Source organism: Apodemus sylvaticus, chromosome 22, assembly GCF_947179515.1.
Source record: "Apodemus sylvaticus chromosome 22, mApoSyl1.1, whole genome shotgun sequence".
Lineage (NCBI taxonomy): Eukaryota > Metazoa > Chordata > Mammalia > Rodentia > Muridae > Apodemus > Apodemus sylvaticus.
In genome coordinates, this window is record NC_067493.1 from 5,826,990 (window position 1) to 5,849,996 (window position 23,007).

Below are 23,007 nucleotides of genomic sequence, written 5' to 3' on the forward strand. Positions count from 1 at the left end.
TCTCCATTTTCAGATCCTCAGTTCTCCTACAGAGCTGCAGCCCTTACACTTCTTCACCACAGGGGGCGCTGCGGCACTGGCGCTCCAGGTGGTGTGGACCTCAGTGGTCACACTGTGCGCTCCCTTCTCTAGTAGCTGTGACTTGTCGTGCAAGAGTTAAATATTATACAATCCAGAGGCTGGAAAGAACCCAGATGTCCCTCAACAGAGGAATGGATACGGAAAATGTGTCACATTCACACAAAGGCGTCCTACTCAGCAATTAGAAACAATCAATTCTTGAAATTTGCAGGCAAGTGGATGAAGCAAGAACACATGTATCATCCTGAGTGAGGTAATCCAGACACAAAAGAACACACATGTCAGTCACTCACTAATAAGTGATAGTAACCCAAAAAATCTCACCCTACATATGTTACAACCTACAGCACATATGGAGAGTAGAAGGAAGGAAAATCGGGGCTTTCTCTATATTTATATTTTTTGACTTAAAGTAACATTTTATTATTATTTATTCTATATGTTCTTTATTTACATTTCAAGTGACTTCCCCTTTTTGGATCCCTCCTCCCCGAAAGCCTCATAAACCCTCTTTCCTCCCCTGTTCCCCAATCCACCCCTTCCCACTCCCTACACATAAATCTGACCACTGCTCCCCACAGCCATCAATATCCTTTGTGTAATATGTAATAATAGTATTATAATATAACATATATTTATAATATATAATAATATATACATAAAATCTGACTCCCCCTCCCCGCAGCCATCGATGGCGTTTTGACATATTCTTTATTTACATCTCAAATGATTTCCCCTTCCCTGGATCGCCATCTTGGAAAGCCCCATAAGCCCTCTTCCCTCCCCGTGCTCCCCCACCCACCCCTTCCCACTCCCCTGTCCTGGTGTCCCCGACACTGCTGCACTGAGTTTTTTCAGGACCACGGGCCACTCCTTCCTTCTTCTTGGGCCTCCTTTGATGTGTGAGTTGTGTGTTGTGTATTCACATCAGTGCGTGCACACCGTGGTTGATCTTCTGAGACTGGGTTACCTCACTCAGGATGATGGCCTCCAGCTCCATCCACTGTTCCTTTAAGGATAAAGAAGGTGCAGCTGTGGGTGGGGACAGAGCGGCCCGCGCTGCAATGGCGGCAGAGCGTGAGTGACAACCGTGTCTCTGTAACACAGCAAGGGTCACAACAAAAAGAAGGTGGGATATCTCACTCCTGCCCAGGCTGGTTCCCAACACTTAGGCAAACGGCTGGAAATGGAGACCATCGTCCTACGTGAGGTGACACAATCACAAAAGAACACACATGGAATGCGGTCACAGATAAGTGGATATTAGCCCAGAAGGTCTGAGTACACAACACACAAATCACATCTCAATGACTCCGAAGAAGGAAGGAGACGGCCCAGCCCCTGGAAAGGCGTGGTGCAGCCATGTCGGGGAGCAGCAGGACAGGGAAGGGGGAGGGGAGTGATTGGGAAATGGGCGGAGGGAATATAGGACGATGTCAATTTATGTAAAAGACATTTTCATGATGAAATGAAAGTTTTACTGAGGCAAGTAAAGTCACTAATGGAAATGTCACACACATAACCTTTACGACAATAGGATCAGTGAATTTGATGAACATGTAAATCACTCTAGATGAAAGATCTCATCATAAATGTTATTACTATGTTTGTACTACAGACAATTTCACTTTATTATTACACACACAAACATGTATGTATAAGCACATAAACATTATTTCTATAAATCACGTGATGAAGGTCAGTGTCATTTTTCTCTCAAAGCACTGCTTGCGGCTTTGTTTTTTAAATATTATTTTGTAGTGTATTTTTGACATTGTCATTGTGTTGCTTTTTGTTTATATTTCCTGTCTCCAAAACACCCTTTATACCATGCCTTGCACTCCTAATCTTATCTCATTAATTATTAGTGATATGTCTATATTTGTATATATATGTATATATATATATATATATATATATATATATATATATATATATATATATATATATATATATATATAGAGAGAGAGAGAGAGAGAGAGAGAGAGAAATTATTGAGACTGTGTAAAACATTCATGGAGAGAAACCTCATGAATGTAATCAATGTGGTAAAGCCTTTGCAAGACCCAGTCATCTCCAAACACATAAAATGACACATACAGGAGAGAAACCTTATGAATGCGATCAATGTGGTAAAGCCTTTGCAAGGCACAGTTATCTCCAAATTCATAAAAGAACACATACTGGAGAGAAACCTTATGAATGTAATCAATGTGGTAAAGCCTTTGCAACAACCATTTGTCTCCAAAGACATAAAATGACACATACTGGAGAGAAACCTTATGAATGTAATCAATGTGGTAAAGTCTTTGCACAGCACAGTGTTCTCCAAAGACATAAAAGATTTTTGTTTTCCTAGATCTGGATTTGATATTCATATTGGACATTGTCTTCACTCAATGTAAGAAAGATACTTGTGTGCCTTGAAAATGAAATATACATGTGTAAATGTTTATATAGACATAAACACTCTAATAATTCAAACACAATGTGGAAGACCAGCTAGAGCTTTCCACTGCTCTTTATCCTGCCTTACACTGCTTATATATGCTCAAAATTTATATTACTATATTTTCATCTGTTCATTTGTAACTGTTTAAGCATGTATTCCCTTCTAGTAAAATTTTATTAATGTTATAGTTTAATCTGTTGCACTTCATGCTTGTACAATATGAGTACAGATCTGAAGTGAATGTATAGTTCTTGGTAGGGACTTTTAGTAAAGAACTGTGAGTTCTCTATCATTTTTGTTTCCTTGGTTGATTTTTGTAGGGATTGAGGGACTTAATATATAACTTTTGGTCTCATAGAACATATTACATAGGCCATGCCAGCATCCAGCTGTGTGACATACACCTGCCTGTACCTCTATGACTAAGGACATGTGCAAATACAACCAGTTTACCCATCAGACTTGTAGTTAGTAATTGTTCATACAATTTTTCAGATATCTGATCAGTATTGTGGATGTTTCCTGTGCATTTCCCTCTCAATTGGAATTTCCCTGTCAGGGCTGTATGTTATTCAAATTGTTTAAAAGCAACACACATGAATTTTATAATTCAAGCTCCTTCTAAAATGACACAGTGATTGTAAATTCTGAGTCAAAATATAAGTGGAGTGCCAAAATTATATGAATATGTTTTCGAGAAAACATGTGTTTTCTTTACATTGATGCTGTACTTGTATGGGATATTTAGGATGTAGTGACTTTGGATGATGTGCATGTGAACTTCACTGAGGAAGAGTGGAATTTGCTGGATCCTTCCCAGAAGAATCTCTACAAAGATGTGATGTTGGAAACCTACCTGAACCTCAATGCTATAGGTAAGACTGTTATTTTTTCTAAAGGAAACAAATGTTTATTGGTTATTGATGATCTATCATTTTAATTGTGAATAGTGAAGATTGAGCTGAATAATTCAGTTTCACTAAATTTTCACTGTAACTTTCATGGTGCAGTGAAAATTCACTGTACCTTGATTTTTTCCTAATTTCCCATAATATATCATTCATTTCTGGTACTGTATTTTAGGCTATAATTGGGAAGACCATCATCTTGAAGAACATTTTCAAAGTATTAGAAGACATGAAAGGTAATTTTCATGTGCAAACTGATACAAATTTGTCTCTGAGGAACTTTTAATATCTTAAGGAATCTCCAGCAAAAACAAGAGTGTAAAATAACAGTCCTTTAACTGTAGCTATGATTATAATATTCTTACAAAACCATGTACCTCAAGGTCAGATACCTGATTTGTGTATCCATTTGATAAGTAGCTTCTTTAGAGCTATGCTGTGGCCCTGCCAATCTGTAGTGTCTCATAGTATTTAGAAACTGCACATTGAATAGTGATAAATTTATATCCAAAACATTTTAAAAAGAAAATTGTCCACAGAAAATTTGGTGATACTCATATTCTTGTAGTAATATGGTAAAGTTTGGTGAGAGGGCATTTTATGAGAATCAACAATGTTGTTGTGGAGAAACATTAGTTCATATTGCACATGTTATAAGAAATAAAAATTCAAACAGTGTGAATGTAATGTGTAAACCTTTCACTTATTATTCTTTTTATTAGGTATATCTTGTGTCATAATGAATAATAATCATGTGAGCATAGGCATATTGAAAGAGGAAACATAAAATTTTGTTCTGAAATAAGATATGTAGTATTCTGTCTTTGAAAGTAATTAGAAATATGAAAGACATTTGCAATTACTTGTTTTTTTTAGTTTTACATGGAATATCCCTAAACTGAAAATGTAGAAAATCTTTATGGGCAATAGGAATTTGGAAATTTTTCTTTGTGTCCTGGTTCCCAGTCAAAAGTGTTGCAATTCACAGTAGAGGAAAAATATGAATACAATCAGTGTTATAAAGATCAGAGTTTTTATTACTTTCTTCAGATAGCTAAAATGCATCATATAAAAGAGGGTGTTATAAGTATGAGCCATGTAATAACTATCAAAGGGGTCTTGAATTTATCATGATGAGGGAAAACACCATGAACATATAAATTGCTAAAACCTTAAGATCTGCTGCTTCTTTACCATTAGACAAATTGTAAACATAATTCATATTGATTACATAATTGATCAGAGTTATGAATGTGGTAAAGATTTCACATGTGCTAATTATTGTTGCAGGCATGTAAGAAGATATACTGGAGTGAAACTCTATGAGTGTCATATATGTGGTAAAGCCTTTACAAGATCAAGTCATCTCCAATATCATAAAATAGCACATACTGGAGAGAAACCTGATGAATGTAATCAATGTGGTAAAGCCTTTGTAAGACCCAGTGATTTCCAAAAGCATAAAATGACACATACTGGAGAGAAACTTTATGAATGTAATCAATGTGGTAAAGCCTTTACAGCTCACAGTTATCTACAAAGACATAAAAGATCACATACAGGGGAGAAACCTTATAAATGTAATAAATGTGGTAAAACTTTTGCACATCACAATACTTTCCAATATCATAAAAGAACACATACTGGAGAGAAACCTTTTGAATGTAATCAATGTGGTAAAGCCTTTGCATTTCATAGTTATCTCCAAAGACATAAAATGACACATACTGGAGAGATACCTTATGAATGTAATCAATGTGGTAAAGCCTTTGCACAGCGCATTCATCTCCAAAGACATAAAAGAACACATACTGGAGAGAAACCTTATGAATGTAATCAATGTGGTAAAGCCTTTGCACAACGCAGTAATCTCCAGTATCACAAAAGAACCCATACTGGAGAGAAACCTTATGAATGTAAACAATGTGGTAAAGCCTTTGCAGGTCATGGTCATCTCCAAATTCATAAAAGAACACATACTGGAGAGAAACCTTATGAGTGTAATCAATGTTGTAAAGCCTTTACACATCACAGTAATCTCCAATATCATAAAAGAACACATACTGGAGAGAAACCTTATGAATGTAAACAATGTGGTAAAGCCTTTGCAGGTCATGGTCATCTCCAAATTCATAAAAGAACACATACTGGAGAGAAACCTTATGAGTGTAATCAATGTTGTAAAGCCTTTACACATCACAGTAATCTACAATATCATAAAAGAACACATACTGGAGAAAAACCATATGAATGTAAACAATGTGGCAAAGCCTTTGCATGTCACAGTAATCTCCAATATCATAAAAGAACACATACTGGAGAGAAACCTTATGAATGTAAACAATGTGGTAAAGCCTTTGCAAGACCTAGTCATCTCCAGTATCATAAAAGAACACACACCGGACAGAAAGCATATTAATGTAATCAATGTGGTAAAGTGTTTTCACCAGGGAAAAGTCCCCAAATTCTGTGTGCTTGAGAGAAAATTAATGAATATGTTTATGAATTAAGTGGGAGTTAGGAGGGTATCATAAAGTAGGATATGATAGACATGGGTGCTTGGGATTATTTTCACTCTGGAAATTTTTTTTTATTATTATTATTTTTTTTTATGCTTTTGCAAAGAAGTTTGCTACCCTCGTCTGAAGAGTTTCCTTGAGGTTAAGGTAAAGATGTTTACATTAATTGTATTGACAAAGTAAGTCACAAAAATCACCGCATAGAATTAGGCATGAAAATTTTTAACAAACATAGAAACTAAGAAAGGAAAAATAAAAAAAGAAAGGTTCAAAATACAAGGCTTTATCAGGAAGTTGAGTGAATTTTAATCTTCTGATCAAGGATATTCAATAGCATTAAAGGAATGGTTACATTAGGACAAGATTACATTCAGCTAAACATGTGGATTTGCAGTTGTATGAAAGAGAACTGTATCATGTTAGGAATTATTATTACCAGGTTATTGTTTTGATGTAGACATATGAACATATAAGTATGTGTCAAATTGCCAAGGGATAGATTTGGATTCTGGGTTCTGATTTTAAAATACAAACAGAAAATCTTAGTTCCAGGCATGGTGTTACATGCTTTTTAACCCACCATTCATGACACAAGAGTCATGCAGATCTTTGAGATCAAGATAGATCTCTAAGCAAGTTCCAGGAAAGCCAAGATTAGGCAGTGATGTATTTGAAATATTGGAAGCTGCTGATAATGGAATAGAAGGAGCCATGTTCCAGCCCCAGTAAGCAGCATAACTCAGCAGCTCCGTCTTAAATGGTAATAATACTGAGACAATTGATGCTGGCTAGCTACTAATTAGAGGTGATGAAGAAGAAATCAGCATCACTTTGGGGAAAACTGACTGGTATTTTCTGAGTGACCAAAAAGGTGCTTTCTAGAGCTCACCAAGATTGTACCTAATGGTTCAGCTGGTCTTGGTCATGTGTAAGAATAACCGAGCTGGTACTGCCTTCGAGTTCATGAACTTGTCATGCAGAACAGCTGAGGCTTGGCACCATTGAGCAAGCATAAGGGATGCTATGGGGTCAAGACTTGTTCTAGCAGAAGAACCCAGCATCTTGAAGATGGAAGTACCATGGGATGAACAGCAAGAACAACAGAAACAGGAGAATGGAGTCAACCAGAGCTTAAAGTGATACAGAGGCCAGAGCTGGAAAAGTGACCCAGTGGAGGAGCAGAGAAGATCATGTGTGGATCCAGGACATTGAAACAAGGACCTGTGAAATTGAAGTTATCTTAGAGACCCCAAGTTTTTGAGATGTTAGAACTATGTGATACCTGCTCAGGAATTGAATAAAACCAGTCAAAGAGAACGAATTGCGCTTCAGTGAACAAAGCAGAAAGGAGTTGGAGACCTGAAGAACACTTTGACATCAGACATGGAGATGCAGAGTTTGGAGATTGTTTTGCTGGCTTTGGTCTTCCTTCTGTCCAGTATTTCCTCATGATTACCTTTACGAATAATAAAGTATATCCTGTGAATTTCAAGGTATATGATGTGCTTTATTGTTTCCAAAAATATAGCGGATTCCTCTTGCATGATAGGATTAATCACAGAAGAGTCTTTGATGTTTGGACTTTTAACATTTTTGAGACTTTGATAGTTGATGGTGCCTTTTAACATTGGAGATCATGTGTTTTGCCATATGCTTTATTTAAGTATAGTTGCCTTACACTCTTGTGTTTGAACAATCATATGGGGCCAGGCAGTGGAATGTGGTAGTTATGATTTATGTGGGAGAGGGAGTGGCACTAATAGCAGATGTGGGTTTTTTGCAGAAAGTTTAACAGTGTTGGGGTGGGCTTTGGAGTTCCTCCCAGTGCTGAAGAAACCCTTCTTTTAGCACTCTGGAAGATGTCTCTTCCTAACTTTCTTTTGATCAAGATGCAGAACTCTCATATCCTTCTCCAGCATTATGTTTGCCTGTATGCGTACCATGTTTCCTCCTATGAGGAAAATGTTCTAAACTTCGGAAACTGAAACACGGCCCCAATTAAATGTTAGAAAGCTTCAGAGGGATTGTATAGTGAACTTTATAGGAATGCCTCCCTCCTAGGTCGTAGAGAAGCCCAGAGGATAATATTCCCAGTATAGTTGATGGCTGGTGCCTTTTTATGGATCTTGAGGGGTGGAAGAGAAAGAGAAGAGATCTCTTGATATCTCAGAATGAAGACATTATCAGAACAATAATACAACCCTCCTTCCAATTCCAAGCTCAAAGCTGCTTCTGAGAGGCTACATAGCCCTTACCATATCACAAAGGAGCTGAGAATCTGCACTGATATTCTAGGTGGGGGAACTGAGCTTAGAGAGAGTGTAGTGCTTGTCAACCACAGTGGAAAATGGAGTAGGTGAACATGGGGTTCCTACCTTCCAGCAGAAGAGATTGACTGAGCATTGTCATGGGGACTAGCCCCTCCGACTGGTTTCCTCTTCCTGATCAGAGGGATAATGGGAATCATCTTGAGTAAGCCAGGGAACCTTTGTAAGACCCACTTGTAAATGGGCATGGCAGTAGCTCCTATTTTCTAGGCTTTGAGGGAAACTCTGAGTTGAGCAGTTGAATGTGAATGCCTGCTATCCCCAAGGTGCATGCACACACACAGAAATGTTAGCTCGCTCTGGAGGTGATGGATGGATGTTTAAAGTAGTCCCACAAAGGGAGTTCCAGTGATCACAAGTGCTGCTCTCCTCAAACATGGAGGAAGCATTTTAAAAACAGACCTTACAGGGTCATGATACCAAAGACCTTCCATTCTAGCACTTGGGAAGTTGGGATAGGAGAACTATAAGACCCTGCCTCAAAAGAGTAAGGGTATATATACAGCTCAGTAGTAGAATGTTGGTCTAGCATGCATAAGGCTCTGGGTTCCAGACCCAGCACTGGAAACCATCCAAACACACACACACACACATACACACACACACACCCTAGACTTTCCATTGTAACTCTCCGATCCCGGGGCACTAGAGACTTTTGCAGGGTTCGTGGCCCTTGCTTCTCTCCTCCCTAAGCCTATCCTTTGCTCATGAAGCAACTACAAATCAAGATAATGTAACTGAAGTGAGCACTCATTGTAGGGTATTATTTATGGGTAGGAAATGAAACAAGACTATTCCTGTCCTGGGAGGGGGGAGCGGTTCAGGGTCTGTGGTATACAAATGTAGGTCTTGGGGCAGGCAGTTCAGAGGGTGGGGATTGGCATGGTGATATGCTTTTGGGTTAAAGGCATAAACACAAGGTTCTGAGGTCAGCTGGGCACCTCTGGGATATTGCCACCAGGTGTGGGAAACATCAATGTGTGTGCATTTTGGAAGTCTGTCTGTGAGCATCCTGCAACCAAAGTCATTGCTGGGCTTTCTCTCCTGTGTGTCTCCATTTTGTGTCTGATTTCCCACAGCATTTCTCTGCTCCCAATCATGGAATTACAGGATGCTCTTTTCCACAGCAGCAATTAGAGAGATTGCTTCACTGAACCAAAGCTAAGGGATGGAGATTCTCCCAAGAAATTGACTGTTTACTATGAGCCAGACACCTGACCTACGATGTTCAAGGTTATGTCTTATTCAGCCTTTGCAAAATATTTATGAGGTAAGGTGTTACCAGCATCTTCTCCAGCATTTAGGTTGGGGCGGGGGCATACGGTAACAGAGAGAATCCTACAGCTGAGCACATAGAGCCTCAACTCCCTGACCCATCTGTTCTGTCTCCCACATCCATGATGTACAGAGGGTAGACCAGAAGGAGGGCTTTCAGAGGGGCTGATCATTGAAATCCATTCACAGAAGACCCGAGGAACATCTGCTCATCCTATCTCTGAGTGAAGTTGTAGGACAAATCCTGAACATTCTCTATCCTTCTCCAGTCTCATTTTGCAGACTTGTCCTCTTTGACACATGGTTGGCCCTATATCTTATTCCTCTGTCTCTCTGATTGACTTTTTTTGCCTTTGTCATTATTGTCATCACAATCTAGTCCCTTCCTCTGAACACCTTGCTTCACCCCACCATTATTTGGCATGGGTTGCGGAGACCCAGATGAGAAGTGTGGCCTTGGTGGGTGTGGCAGGTGTCACAGTTCAGTGGTCTTAGAACAGTACCACTTGATAGTCATATTCACAGGACCTCCCTGCAGTCTGTGCAGATGCAGATTCTGGTCCTGACTCTGCGAAGGGCTTAGCATCTCTGTCTCTGATGTGCTCCCATGGAATGCTGATGCTTCTGGTACCCAGAGTACAAGCTGGAACAGCTGAGTCCAGCCTTATGCCAGGCTCTCCATTTTGTCTGATAATTTCTCAGGAGAGGTATTTATAGCTATTGTGGCACATTTAGAGGCAGAGAAGCTCAAATTCCATCTTCCATGGTTGGCCTGTGTGGTTTGGCGCATGGCTGGTGATGCCCATAGAAAGGCCTGGAGACCTGTTAGAGCATCAGATTCTTCAAGCTCTGTGTGGTAGTTGCAGACTTTTAATCCTAGATGTAAACATTCTGGAAGGAATGAATCAGGAGTTCAAGGCTCTCCCCAGCTGTATATGGAGCTCAAAACTAACCTAAACTTCATGAAAACCCATGTGTCAAAGAACCAACCCAACAAACTTATCAAAAAACCAACCAACAAACCAACCAACCAACCAACCAATCAACCAACCAACCAACCAATCAACCAATCAACCCAACAAACAATTCTAGGAAATGGAGAGAAACACAGATTTTATTCTCTGATCCACTCCAGACTAACTGAGCCGGCTCTTCTGCTATGATTGAGAATGCCCCACTTGCAGGCAGTGGTGGTTCATGCCTTTAATCTCAGCACTCGGGGATGAGGTGAGGGGGGCAGAAGCAGGTGAATCTCTGGCTCAAGGTGGGCCTGATCTACAGATAATTCCACTTTGGGCAAATATCTAACATAGTGGGTTTCAGTTCTGATTGCACATGGGAGCACTTGGGTGCTCTTTAAACATTACAGACCAGCGGGTGCTGCAGAGTTGTCTCAGTAGGTCAACATGCTTGCTATGCCTTCCTGGCAGCATGAGTCTGATCCCTCAGGAACCACATGGAATTTGAATGAAGGAACCTACTCCATGAAGTCATCCTCCATTCTCTACACAGAGGACTCAGGTCCTCTGCTCAGATGGAACCAGCCAGCGTCACAGTGTCCCTGGACCGTGATGACAATGATCATAGGCCCAGCCTGGCTGGCTCTCCTCTCTTCTTTCTCCATCCCCTACTTGCCCTGATCAGGAAAGTGAAACCCCTGCATTTCTCTCCATTCTCTCTTCAGGCTTTTTTTTCTCTCCCCTGCTCAGTGGGAGCTTTGTCATGGTAGTGAAGGCTCCTGAAATCCCATGTGTCCCCACACTTGCCGTCTGCTAGCTCCTGCACCGTTTGGATCCTGAGTATGTCAGGTGTCATTTGAACATCAACCAGCTCACGAATTCCATCCAATAATACCTTTTAAACTCAGCAAAAGCAGACAGACCCCTATCCTCACATCCATGTCTACCCTATTGGGTAGGCTCTGACAACGGGGCTCCAAGTTATTAGCGATAACCATGCATGAGAAATTACTCAGCTGTTCTGGAGCTGTAAGGTCCTGGTGAGCTGACTAGGAGATGTTGACTTGGGAGAGAAAATGCAGGTATCAGTGCTGGGCCTCCTGGTCCCTTCACTTTTTAGCTGAGAATTTCAATAGCCTCCTCTTGGCAGACACTTGAGTTGTTTATCCTGTGTGGTTGGAAATGACTAGTGTTGCTGTAAAAACAATGTGTTTTATACATCCCTGTATGTAGCATTGGCTTTTGTGATCCATTGAGAATGGGTGTATATGTGTGTTTGCATATATGGGTGAATGTGTATGTGCATGCATGTATAACAATGTGTGTGTGTGTGTGTGTGTGTGTGTGTGTGTGTGTGTGTGTGTGTAAAACAGCTATTCTTTGTTAATTTCCATTCAGGTTGGCAGTTCAAATATTTCTCCTCTAGTGAAATACTTCAATCTGTCCTCCTCAAATGTGATCTTAGAAGATGGCACACAATGGGAAGGACCAGAAAGTCCACGCCACTGTGAGCCTGCCCTGCCTTGCTTTATGGCTTTGGAAATGTATGTTCTGTCCCTTGAGTTCATTTCCTTCTTTTTTACCATAAAGAATACTTTTCCATTCCACTTCAGCCTCATCTTAGAACAGCCCACACTTCATCCAACAAACTATCCTTCCAGCCTGGTTTATTCTTGAGATGCCCTATAGATACTAGTTGTCTCTGCAGCCAGTGGGAGCTTTAAAGATAGAAACCAAAAACCAGGATGGCTGGAGCAGAGATGGGAGGCCAACTGAAGGAAGTGGGGTCTGTGTGGCACTGGCTCCATTCTGCAAATGTCATTCCAAAGCCCACTTTCCATGTGAGAGGGGGCCCTTTTCAGAATGGTAGACAATTTGTGCACCAGATGTTCGGTCATCTGGGATCCCATGGGGGTCTTCTTACCTCTCCTTGGCCTCCATCTTGCCTAGATGTTCGATTCAACACTGGCAGCAGTACCTCCAGGGGGGCATTGGGTCTGGATGTGGGAAGAGTTTCTGGATTGGAGAGTTGGAGGTGGGGGAGAGATGTCTCTAAGTAGTTGAGTGTGGAAGTAGCTACATCACTGAGAACTTATCAAAAATGTGACTTCTTGGGTCTCACCTCTGGTGTCTCTGGTTCCCAGGGGCCTGGATTTAATAAGTTCTATAGGTGAATTTAACACACACCCTTAAGTCCTAAGGCTCCTTTGTGGGCTCAATCAGAAGGTAAAGGGATCCTCCTGGCTCCATTAGGAGATGGGATGGAACCAGCTCCTCTAGATAACCTTACGCTCATTAGCAGTGTGCACCAATGCTCTCTGAGTGTGACAATAAGATGGGATCTATAAAAATCTGCCTAAGGGTTGATAGAGCAGTAATTTAGATTCAATAGAGAAAATGTGGTTTTGGCCTGGGCCACACATTCAGTCATTAATAGTCAGTATAATTGGATGTATATTACCTAGGGAGCCCAGAGTGTGGCAGAGTAGGAGGGAATTCAGGTGTCAGAAGATATGACCCAGCTCTCCACTTCATTCTCCAGCTCGGCAATGAAGCAACATGTGGCAGGGACAGTCCTTCAGTCCTCTGTAGTTTGAAACACTGCTTATAGACAGTGGACCGCTGGTCCGCACTCAGCCACAGATCAGTATGAAGCAGTGTTAAAAATAAGTAAATAGCTTTTTAAAAGGTGTATGGGTCTTTCAGTGACCAAGTTCCCCGCCCATCCGCTTCTCTCCTCAGAGCCTTTGCTCTGGGAAATAACTCACTTATAAGTCTTCTTAGGCTCAGATGTATCAGCTCTGATACATGGTTCATGCACATGGTATAACTGCCACCTTACCTATAAGCTGGGGAGGCAGTAAGTTACTCTTCTTTCAGGAAACTAAAATGAGATAACATGTGCAAAGTCTCCGTTGCCTGACATGAAGAAGGCAGTGGGAATATAGGAAGAGGCTACCACCACAGCCTTCCTCAAGAACAGTGCTAAGGAAACAGTCCACACAGAAATGGTTCATGGCTTCAACTCTGAACAATTCAAGGGCACATCCGGAGAGACCAGGAAACTGATTTGCTGAAGACCTGCCTTTCATTGTGAACAGATATTTCCTGGGGTCTTGTAGGACAGCAATGTATTCTCTTCCAGTTCTGGAGACTGCTGGTCTCAGGCCAAGTGTCGGCAGGACTGGTTTCTTTTGTGGCTACGAGGGAGATTACATCCTAGGTCCCTGTCCTATCTACTGGAAGACTCAAGTGTCCCTGATTTTCGTACCTGTCCCTGCACCAGTTTCTGCCATGTATGTTGGCTGCTGTTCATATTTGCCTTTTGATTTTAATTAATTAATTAATTTATGTATTTTGCAGTACATCTGGAGAGTGTTTTGGGGGACCCAGCAGGCATGCTGGGAACCCCTGAGGACTGAACTATACCCATGGCCCTGATTTATTTTCCATCTGGAGACAAGGTCTTGCTACATTGCCTGGGTTGTCCTCTGCACTCTCTCAGACATTAGCTAGACTGGTCTCTGTTGCCCTGTAGAACTGAACTTGTGATATTGCTGTCTTATGCCCCTGGGTATATGATTATGATTGCATATAACCAAATCGCCTGTCTTGTCTTCTGAGACAAGGTCTCTGACTGTCCTCAAGTTCACCAGCAGAGCTGGCTTCACTGGCTATGAGCCCAGGGATATGCCTGTCTCTGCTTCCACAGTACTCTAATTACAAACGTGTACCTGGCTTTCTAATGGGTTTGGGGGAATCGAACTTGGGTCCTGTTCCCAAGGCAAATGTTTTTGCTGGCTAAGGTGCCACCAAGCCCTATTTAAGCAAACAATCACGGACATCCTATTTCTAGTGTTCAAATAAGTCATATTGATGATGTTGGATTTGATTACTGCTATAAATGCTGATCTAAACAGGGTCACTTGTTGAGGTCTGAGGGAGTTTAATCTGTCTCTTTGGGGAGCAAGAGGGGCAAAATTCAATTCATATAATGAGAAAACTGTGCTGCCTGGCTAAGCTGACAGTGGGAGCCCATGCTCTCTGATGGCTGTCCCCTCCTTTTACAGATGTGTAGGAACTCTAATTAGAGTATCTGTCATTAAAAAGCAACATGAAACATTGAAAGGAACACAAACCAAACAAACCTCTTCTATCCTTAAAGAGTAAAGGGAATGCTTATCAGAAATCTTTGCCTTCCAACCGTCCCATTCCCCTATCCAGCAGGCTGAGAGGCTTCAGGACACTGCCCTCAGGACATATACAGCCCTGAACAGGTCCCTGCTTGCTACCCTGAAAGGACATCTCATTTAGTGAGCCTCTTTCCAGTGAGCACTGGGTCGTGGCAAGAGGCTTGGGGTGGGGGTGGGGTGTGTTGGTGGACATGGACTCACTTTTCACTTAGATGTTTTTATTATATTTTTTGATAATTTCACATGTAGATATATGTGTAAATATATTTATGTCACTTCCCCCACCATCTGCTTTCCCCTTCCAATATCTTCCCATATTCTCCTCTTTGTTCCCTTCTCAAATTTATAACCTCCTCTTCAGTTGGTATTAAATGGTGTGTGTGTGTGTGTGTGTGTGTGTGTGTGTTGCACATACAGTCTTTGGGACTGACCACAGTCTTTGATGGGTGCAGCTTCCCTGCTCTGTTAAGAAGATACTACCTTAAGACAGGCATCCTGCTCCTCTCCTGCCTCCTAAGATCTTTGCCTTTCACTTTTGAAGGAATGCAGGCCTCCCAGGCCACATGCTAATAGTTTTGCCTTGGGTGCCTTTCTGCAGCAGTCTGGAGGATCACATTTGCGTGGATGGCTTCAAGGCTCCCTTTCTGCTTCCACACTTTTCCTCGAACCCTTTAGGTTTCCTGCCTTGGGATGCTTTGCTGGTTCCTGTTCTGTTGCAATGGAGAAATTGCTTCCTGTGGCTGTGGTTTATCACATGCAAATAAACCAGAGGTAAGGAAAGGGAAGATGACAGGAGGGAGGAAACCTCAGGCTGCCTTTCTAGTTCCCTGGTCTCTTTCTTTGCTCAGTAGCTAAGGGGCAGATAAAAGGAGAGAAAGGGAGTGAGAAGAAAGAGCGATAGAGAAGGAGCCATGATTAAAGTATGTTACGTACACATATGGAAGTGTCATAATGAAAATGCTTGAATATATGCTAGTAAATAACATAGAAACAAATCATAGAAGAGCCACTAGAAGGAAAAGCTCCCGAGGTCAGCTTACTGTTTCTGCTAAATTCCCAGAAGCCCTTGTCTCCCTCCCGTGAGGATCTCCTCTTAGATCCTGGCCAGCCAATGTGGTTCCTCTTGGGTATTCTTGTATTAGTTCACTGTCTGCTGCTATAACAAAACAATGTGAAGCTAGGCATGACTGAGCCAAAGAGATTTATATAGAGCACAGTTTTGGAGTTTCAAGGACCGGACGCTGGTCTCGGCTCAGCTCTGGGGAGGTGACCTTCTTGGCTGATCACATCTTTGCAGCTGGCATCATGGTGGTTGCCTAGGCAAGAAAAAGAAATCATGTTTATGGGCCCCAGGGGACAGTTCAGCTGCTGATACACTTGCCTTACATGATTGAGGGTCTGAGCTTGATCTCTAGACTGCACATAAAAAGCCAGGTTGGCAATAAAGACTTTTATCCTCAACACCAAGGAAGCAGAGAAGGGAGGGTAGCCGGATGGCCTGCCCAGCCAGTCTACTATTTGGTGAGTCCCAGTTCCAGACCACGGAGAGACTCTGTCTCAGAGTCCAAGGTGGTTGGCGCACGAGGTTGTAAATCTGAACACCCTCCCCCACCCCCCACACCTTATTCACACAAAAGCTTCTTGCCTCGCCCAAGTGATGGGTACTTACATCTTACCTCATCTGTAGTCTCTGTCTATGTATTCCCTGACAGGGTGTCTACCTTGACCCTCCAAATTTACTCTTGTTACCTTCTGGAGTGTTCTTTCCCCAGAGACCACATAGTTGACTGTTGGTGAGGGATTCCAGGAGACCACATGGTTGACTGCCAGTGAGGGATTTGATGAGATGTTTTAGAGAATATTTCCTCAATCACTAGTCTGACACAGCATCGTAGCGTCCACCAGCCCCATCTGTCCTCTGCTCATCTGGGTCCTTGCCTCACATGCAGGGTACAGATGAGATGCTTGGCAGAAGCTGTCTGTGTGAGTGTTTGAAGAAAGGGGCCATGAGAATCAATTTTCTTCTCTCTCTCTCTCTCTCTCTCTCTCTCTCTCTCTCTCTCTCTCTCTCTCTCTCTCTCTCTCTCTCTTTCTCTCTCTCCAAACACCATCTCAATTGTGTTTTTTTTCTTACATTACAAATGTCGCCCAACTCTCCTGTTCCACCTCCCAGCATTCTTTACCCCATCCCCCTCCCCTTTTACTTTGAGAGGTGCTCCACCACCCCACCTCCAATCCTGTTATCCATGCACCCAGAACCACCTCGCATCTGCCATTCTCCTTGATGGCATCAAGTCTCTACAGGATTAGGTGTACAGTTTCCCACTGAGTACACACAATGCGGTCCTCTACTACATATGTCCCTGGGGCCATGCACCCGTCCATACATGCTCTGTGGTGGATTGCTAAGTCTCTGTGAGCTCCCAGGGATCTGGGTTACTAGACACTGTTGATCTTCTTAAGGGATTGGCGTCTCTCACAGCCTCTCCCTTCCTTCCCCTAAGTCTTCCCCTGACTCTGACCTGAGTCCAATGATTGGCTGTAAGTGTTTGCATCTGTCTCAGTTGTTGTTAGAGCCTTTTGGAAGACAGACGTGCTCAGCTCCTGACTGCAAGTGCATGGGTGTTTTTCCCTCTCAAATGGCTGTCAGCTAGTGTAGTCTTTCCACTGAGGCAGCACTACGCTTTTTTCAATTAGAAAATGGACACTTGAGGCACAGCAGGCCTTAATGTTGGTTATGATGTTGTAATGACCCATGGAAATGCTTATTACTGTCATGATTTTTGCTATGTGCATGTGCCAAGCAAATGGACATTTGTGTTGGACATTACAGTTGTCCCACCTGTTATGGTTTGCAGCAATGTATCTCGACAAACCTGGTGAACAAATATGTGAATCCTAGCATCCTAGTCTCTAGCTGAATTCCTTAGCGCACTACTCATCTGTGGGGTGTTTTTGAGGCAGTCGCTATCAAGTAAATGCTACTTACTGTCACTATTTCCTAAGCTTGGTAACTCCTTTACATTATAAATTCTACTCTTCTACATCACAGGTTAATATGGCAGTGCTCCACAATATATGAGATGCCTTTTAACAGCTCTACACTTAAATGCAGGTGGATCTTACACATAAGTGGCAAATGCTGAGGGCAGAATTTGTATAAGAATCAAGACACACTAGGACTGTCCATGTTTGTCATCCTACCCATGACATTTCTATCAGCAAGCCTCTGGTCCAAATGTTTTGAGCAGATTCAGCCCTGGTAGTGAAGTTATTCAGAGGTCACCACCTGATGTACCAAATGAGGAGCACCACAAGGGACCTCACAGGTGGCCACATCTGGCTACTTGTGACTGATGCTTCTCATCCAGCCCCAGGGAGGACCCAGAACCCCAACTCCACTGCTCATCCACATTCTCCTCATTATGGGCAGAGACCCTGTGCTCAACATGTCTCAAAAACAGAACTTACTTGAAGTCACCACACAGCACTCAAGAGCAGCACTCAAAGCAGGACACAGAGAACCACTCAAGCCCGTTAAGCCAAAAACAAACTTTAACATGTCACCAGGAAGAACATGCCTCTTATTCTGACTGGCAGTTTTGCCTGGTGTCTTACTCCTCCTCAAGGTTAGAATGTGCTTCCAGTCCTATTCCAGAACTTTCACATATGTCAGTTCAGGTTTTCACACCCATAGCATTTGTGCCTGTCCTCCAAGAATGTCATCCATCTGCACTCCCACCCAGCATTGGAGGAGAACACACCATTGCAACTGAGGCTGTGAGGGGTTGTTCAGCTGCTTTCTCTTCCCCTTTGTGGGCAGTGATCCTGCACTCATCATGACCTGACTACATAGCTTGTTTGAGAATTCCGCACAGCATTTTCCCTTCTTCTTTCTGATATCGAGGGGAATAACCTGTTATTTGACTTCCACTGGAGGTATAAATCTGGCTCCTCAGAAGAAGGAGCCCAGTTAAGCGCCCAGGCTCTTAACATTAAAGAGGGATTTTAGGGAAACATGTGTTTGCTATGTGGCTTCATACTATTCCCTCCTACTAGATGATACATATGAATAAAACCTGGGAGAAAACCAGGAAACAGGTGACAAAGAGTGTCAATGGCAAGGTGGGGAAAAAACCCACAGTTGTTTTAGCACAGATTCTCTAGATCAAAATATCTCATAGAGAGGGTGAATATTTCTGTGTATGTAGAAAGAAGATTTATTATAATGTCTCAGAGACAGTTGTCCTCTTCTTCTAATAATGGCTGTCTGTCAAGGCCATGGGAAACTTCAAAATCAAGGACTTATCTTCCTGTGAAAGGGAGCTGCAATTTCCCTGACCCCAGCATGAAGCCAGAAAAGAAAACTCTTGTTTCCCAAAGTCACTACTTAAAGTTAATAGCCTGGGCACCCTTCCCCTTGTGAGTCAGATTGATATCTTCAGTGCACCTGAGGAATGGGCTATGCAACTTATTAACCTTGATTACATGAAGGGGAAGGCAAGTGCTCTGAGGAAAGCTCAAGGAAGGTCTGAATTTAGGTCCTGTCAAGTGCAGGGTCATTGCTAACAAGGAGAGTAGCCGGCAGCTGAGTAGCCTGAGGTGGAATAGTGGGGTCCTTCCATAGGGCTGCTTGGTGTGAAAGTCCTCTTGCAAGGCAGGGCACAAATGCTAAGTGAGTGCAATCCACTCCTAAGATCTGTAAAAATTTCACCCTGGACTAGAGGCACAATTTAACTGTAAGGAGTGGTAAGGCTTACTGGCCAATCCAGAACTCAAGCCAGACCTGCCATTCAAAGAAAGAGGCGGGATCTTCCGGGTATCTTTCTTCAAGTTCCCTGTGGCTTTGCAGACCAGGATAGTTCACTGTTTCCTGATCTGAGCTCTGCTGTTCTGTGTTGTGCTGTGAGGGGACCTCGGGGAAGCCCTGAAATCTGAACATGGTAAGCACAGTATATTGTCCCACAATGGGGAGGAACAGGTGGCTGATGAGAGGGTGCTGAGGTGCAGGCTACTATCAGTGGTTGGATGTGATACATCAGCTAGATGTGACTACCTGTGTGGTTATTAGTGATGCTTCTTACTTGCTAAATAAGATGGTGACCTCTGAATATCATTACTATCAAGGCTGGATCTTCTCAAATCATTTGTACCATTGGTTTGCTTGTAGATGCATCATGGATGCATTTCTTGATTCTGAAGGATATGTCCAAAACATTTTGTGTTTTACACTACACATTGAGAGGGCAGGTATGAAACTAATAGGTCTATTTTAACCTATGATTTGTTTTTGTTTCATTTTTTATTGCAGTTTTCATACTTCTTTACATGTATAGTGTTTTGGATATTTTGTGGCAAGGGAACTTTTTTTTTTGTTTCAATCTATTTGGTATTTTGGATGCTTCATGTACCTTAATAGGAATTTTTATCTTTAGTTTAGAAATTATTCATGTAAGATTTCATTAAAACTATTTTCTTGACCTTTGAGCTGATATTCTTTTATTACAGTCAGTTCAAGTCTTTGCTTTTGATACATTGTGGTGTTCCTCGTTATTTAGTGCCAGTAAAATTTTATACACAAATTATTTTTTGACCAATAAGTCCATTTATTCTATTTATCTTACTTTCTTGTTCAGTGTGTGAGAACCTTGCCTCTGTAGTTGTCAACGTGTAGGCAATTTCAATGGCCTGCTCTCAGGGACTGAGCACCTGCTTAAGTCATTACCTGCCATCAGCTGCTGCTGTTGTCAGGTGTGCTTTATATACATGGAGCACTAGCTTCAGCTGCTCTCTATATTTGCTCCCTGTTTCTGTTCTCTCCACAAGCCCCCGCTATAGTCTTTCTCTACTCTCATCCCAGGCTCTCTGCTCCCTATATGTGTTCCAGTCCACAGTTCCTCTTTTGCACCCCTATCCTTTCCCCAGGTTCTCACTCCTCTCCTTTCCACAAAACAACTTCTTTTGTATCAGAACTCTTGCACGTTTTAATTTTTGAGGACCTGCTGTGACAGGACACCTTGGATTTCTTGTTGACATATTTTCCTGGCTTATGCGAATTATATTCCTATGCTGATATCTAAGTATCTGGGTTTGTGGTGATATGTCTAGATACTTGTCTCTGGGTTTGTCTTGTTTAGGTGGTAATTTTATTCCCAAGGTATTGTTTGCTGTCTGTATTTTCAGAGAATTTTGACTGTGTTTTTCCCATTTTACTGTCCTGTTTGGTGGGTATGTTCAAGAGGGAATGCTTGCTCATGTTGAAAGCTGGCAGAAGTCTCAGGCAGGAAATTATGATCTTAACAATCCCCCAGGAGACTTAGTCAGGAGAGAGGTTATGCTGTCTCTTGGTTTTTGTACAGTGTTAGGTAGAGCTGTGTAAATTGCATGTGGGATAATAAATAGTGTGGTGAATCTTATGGAAACTCTAACTTTTCTCCTGGCAGGCATGGCATATGGTTGAAAAAAGAGTGTACACTCCTGTCTAGTGGAAGAGGAAGGGTTTATTCTGTACCATTTTATATTGGAAAGATAGGACATGTTTTCTGATTTTAAAAGATTCGACTTTCTAGATATTGCCTTGACTGTCAGAAGACACTTTAGACATTTGAACCATGTAGGAGCTCCAGCTGACTATTAGGATCACTGTATACTAAATGCATTTTCATCACAGGATAAACATGAGCCTATAGCATCCATGGTCAGAATGCAGTTCTTGGGTCCCCTGGGTATCCCCCAAATGTGGGGTTTCAATTGTCTGCTGGGTTAAATGCATCTTCTCCCAATGAGGCCAGACATTGGAGTACAGTTATAAGAACAGATATCAAAGATAGGCAGCAGCTTTAGGGACACTGCGTGTTCCAATTGTTGGAGGACCCTCATGAAGACTAACCTGAACTTCTGCTACTTATGTGCCAGGGGCCTTAGTATAGCCGGTGTCTGCTATTTGGTTGGTGGCTCAGTCTCTCAGTGTCGCAAAGGTTATAGGTTAGTTGAGTATGCTAGACTCCCTGTGGAGTTCCTACCATCTTCAAGGCCTTCAATCCTTCCCCAACTCTTCCTTAAGCATCTCCAAAGTCCATTCCATGTTTTACTGTGGTTCTCTGCATCCATTTCAGTCAGCTGCTGGGTGAAGCCTCTCACCGATCACTCATGAAAGTCTCCTGTCTGGAAGCATAACATTATATCCAAAATAATGTTAAGGATTGGAGATTGCCCATAAGGTGTGTCTCCAGTTGGGCGAATTTTCATTGGGCATTCCATCATTCTGTGCTCCAGGTGTGCCCCTGCTTTTCTTTTAGACGGGACAGATTTTGTTCTCTGTGTTTACTGTGCTGTAGTTGAAACTGATCCTTCAGGTTTCTTCTCATGCTCCCATACCTTCAATATTTGGACTGTGTCCCTAAATCACATAAGATGCTTTAGCCCCATTTGCATATAATGCTAAGCTATTTTGCAAGCCTGGTGTTTTAATATTTTTTTAATTCCTTTGTTGTCTTCAAGACAAAATCTCTCTGTGAAATCCTGCCTTTCCTGATAGTCAATATAGGAACCACATAAGCCATCTGACATGGTTTAGAACAATAAGGATATGCTTTTGTGAATATTTTAATCCTCAGGTTTCACTTTTAAATTTGGCCAAATATATAGGTTATATTCTAATTCTCAAGTTGATGTATGTTCATTACATCAATACTACCTGGGCCTTCAGAGTCCTTGGTTCCCAGGTCTATGATGTACTTCCTCACACTTGTGATTGTTCTGAAATGTTTGTATAAATAGTATTTTGCCTATGTGTATGAATATGAATATCATATGTCTCTTCATTACTGTTGTCATAAGATGGCCTCCGAAATCTTGATCTTGAAGTAATGAATACATGTTGGTCCTCATGCTTATGTGAGAAATTGACGAACACAATGGAGAAGACCAGTTAGAGCTTTTCACTGCTGAGCTCTCTCTCCTGCCCTACATTACTTCTTTATGATCAACATTTATATTACTGTATTTTCATCTGTTCTTTTGTAACTGTTTAAGCACTCATTCCCTTTTAGCAAAATTTTATTAATTTTATAGTTTAAACTGTTGCACTTCATGGTTCTACAAGATGGGTACGGATCTCAAAAGAATGTATAATTCGTTATGGGAAATTTTAGTATAGAACTCTGAGTACTCTATCATTTTTATTTCCTTGGTGGATTTTTGTAGGGATTGAGGGTCTTAATATATAACTTTTGATCTCCTAGAACATGATACATATGACATGCTGCCATTCAACTCACTGACATACACCTGT

General features: G+C 41.8%; 1 pseudogene; it reads left to right on the forward strand.

The window, feature by feature from the left end:
- Positions 1 to 23,007, forward strand: part of LOC127673232 (zinc finger protein 14-like) — a 44,411-nt pseudogene that overhangs the window by 16,494 nt on the left and 4,910 nt on the right.